At 41.1% G+C, this 3,441-nt stretch overlaps 1 pseudogene; it reads left to right on the forward strand.

The window, feature by feature from the left end:
- The first annotated feature begins 507 nt into the window (after positions 1-507).
- On the forward strand, positions 508-1,005 carry LOC136540873 (uncharacterized; annotated as a pseudogene).
- The last annotated feature ends 2,436 nt before the right edge of the window (positions 1,006-3,441 follow it).

Consider the following 3,441-nt stretch of genomic DNA (forward strand, 5'->3'; position numbering starts at 1 on the left):
ATTGTCATCGGCAATTCCTCCGATATCAAGCACCACTTCTTCTGACAAACCTTCAGAGGTATCCCTTTGATTTCACATTTTATCTGTTAAATATCATACCTTACACTTGTTTTGCAGCAACAAATGGGTACATCGGCAAACATACCAGATGTCCAAGCTTCACAACCAACAAGTGCCGATGCCCCCCAGCCAACCGTTGCTGATGCCCAAGCAAAGCGCAAAGCCTTGACAGATGTCGAGGCACAGCCAAAACGATAGAAGTCCACGTCGACCCCCACATCAGCCCCAATGTCATCGGTCATCATATCCCAAGAGCCAACCACCGATGAGGTTACAGAGGATATCCCATCGGCAAGCTCAGTCGATCCCCCACATGGCATACTCTAGGTTGCTTCCTCCAGTCAAGCACAGGAAATTGCCTTGAAACAGGTAAACCAATTAACCTAGCTGATTTACAATACTCATACTTATCCTTAACTGACCTCCTTTTCTTTTCCTCAGGAACAAGACTCCCCAAACAGCCTATTCTCCTTTGCCATTGACGTCTCTGACGATGATGGAGAGGAAACAAGTTCTTCTCTTGCACTGGGAACAATATCAGCAGAAACTAAGTCCAAGTTGGAAGCTCTCCTGAGCTTGTTACAGCAGGATACCGCCTAATTGGTAGATGACTCAGACCCTGCAAAGGTAATTTTCAAAATAATCCGTGACTAGGTCCCTACCGACGTTGAAGAAGTACTCTTCCTAGCAGCCCATTTAGAAAGCTGTCAACTGCAATATCAACGGGCTGCTCAACATATTGCCGATAGAGCAGCTCAGGCTCAACTCAAAGAGGAGATGCTACAACTGAAACAAATTGCCGATGAGAAGCACAAGGGCATCGGCAACTTGCAGACTTCAGGCGCTGAACTTAAGTAGAAAATCTTAGATTTATCGGCAAAGAAGATAGCTCTATTGGCTGAATTGAAAGAAGTCGAGGCAGCCTTAACTCATGCTCAACAAGAAGAAAGCCAGCTACCCAATGCCATCAAGGCCCTTCAGCAAGAAAGAGACACTCAGGCTCGCAAAGCCTTGGCCATGAAGAAAAAACTCAAGCCTGTGGAAGGTGCTGCCGATGAAGACATCAAAGAAATGAAGGAAGCCGACCAAATTCGCCTGCATGCGACATTAGCTATCCAATCCTTGTTAAATTTGTAAATCTTGTCTATTGCATCGGCACTTTACGAGACATTGACATCCATGTATAATTCTAGCCGATAGGACTGTTATCGGCACTTATACTTTTATGCATCCATCCAGATACTAGGGTAATATTTCTTTAAATATTTTCCATTTAACACTTTGGGAAACATGACCCTTCGAGGGTTTCTAGAATATATGCGTTACCAGGAACAGACCGATTTATCCGATATGGACCTTCCCAATTAGGAGATCACTTTCCAAACTTTGAACTTTTAGTCCCAATCGGTAAAATCAATTTCCAGACTAGATCTCCATCGGCAAACTCTTTTACCTTTACCTTCTTGTCATACCATCTGGCTACTCTTTTCTTATTTTCTTCAATGCTAACTAAAGCCCTTAACCGATGACCTGCCACATCTTCCAACTCATCCTTCATAAGAGTATCATAATCATCGGCTGTCAGCTGATTTTGAGAACGTATTCGTCTAGAGCCAATTTTAATTTCCCAAGGCAATACTGCGTCATGTCCATATACTAACTAATAAGGCGTTACTTTGGTTGCACCATGACATGACATCCGATATGACCACAAAGCTTCATTTAATACTGTATGCCACCTCCTAGGATTTTCTTCAATTTTACGCTTAATGAGTTTGATGATCCCTTTGTTAGAAGCCTCAGCCTGACCATTAGCTTGAGCATAATATAGAGAAGAATTTAAAACTTTAATTCCCATACCCACAGCAAACTCATCAAATTCTCTCGATGTAAACATAGTACCCTGATCGGTAGTGATAGTTTGAGGAATACTAAATCGGTAAACAATATGCTCTTTCACAAAATCGATCATGTTAGCCGATGTCACCTTTTTAAAGAAATTACCTCAACCCATTTTGTGAAATAATCGGTAGCAACCAGAATAAATTTATGTCCTTTGCTTGATGGCAGATAAATCTGACCGATGAGATCAATAGCCCACCCCTGGAACGGCCAAGGTTTAATTATAGGGTTCATAGCCGATGCAGACGCTCTTTGAATATTACCAAACTTTTGACACCCCTGACATCCTTTAAAATATTTAAAATAATCTTCAAGAATAGTCGGCCAATAGTATCCATTCCTTCTGATTATCCATTTCATCTTGAAAGCCGATTGATGCGCTCCACACACTCTTTCATGAATTTCACCCATCAAACTTTTCGATTTATCACTCTAACACATCTGAGTAAAACTCCATCTATAGTTCGATAATATAATTCATCATCAAGGAGCACATACTTGGTAGCTTGGAACCTTATACATCTTTCAACCTTTTTATATGGACCCTTTAAATAATCGACAATCTCCTTCCTCCAGTCATCGGTATCAACTGCCGATGTTAGCACTTCCTGAATAGGCTGATACCCTGAAGCATGCTGAGCTAATCGATTAGCCTCCTCATTATGCAGTCGAGGAATGTGTTCAAGACGAAAATCTCTAAACCCTTTCAACAATTGCAAACATCTTTCATAATACGAAATTAAAACTTCACTTCGGCATTCATAAATCCCAGCCAATTGATTTATAACTAGCATAGAATCACCAAAGATTTCAACAGCATCGGCACGTATTTCCTTCAGCAATTCTAACCCTTTTATCAAGGCTTGGTATTCAGCCTGATTGTTTGTCGATGTAGCAACAATCGGCGATGAAAACGCATACTTCCTTCCTTGAGGTGAAATCAACACAATGCTGATACCTGCTCCTTCACCACATGTGGACCCATCGAAGAAAAGTGTCCAAGGAGCAACCTCCAGAGAGTCCACTGCATTACAATACCGAGTGACAAAATCAGCCATAACCTGCCCTTTAACTGCCTTAGTCGATTCGTAACGTAGTTCAAATTCTGATAATGCTAAAATCCACTTGCCGATTCTACCACTTAATATCGGCATCGACAGCATATACTTGACTACATCGTCTTTGCATATGACCGTACATTCAGCAGATAACAAATAATGTCTTAATTTGACACAAGAAAAGTATAAGCACAGACATAATTTTTTGATGGCCGAATACCTTGTTTCAGCATCCACTAATCTTCTGCTCAAATAATAAATAACACGTTCTTTCTCTTCAAATTCTTGAATAAGAGCTGAACCGATAACGGTATCATCAGTTGACAAATACAACCTGAAAGGTTTCCCGTGTTGAGGTGGAACTAGCACCGGAGGATTTGTTAAATATTTCTTAATTTTATCCAGGGCTAACTGCTGCTCA

This window comes from Miscanthus floridulus, chromosome 2 (assembly GCF_019320115.1).
Source record: "Miscanthus floridulus cultivar M001 chromosome 2, ASM1932011v1, whole genome shotgun sequence".
Classification (NCBI taxonomy): Eukaryota; Viridiplantae; Streptophyta; class Magnoliopsida; order Poales; family Poaceae; genus Miscanthus; species Miscanthus floridulus.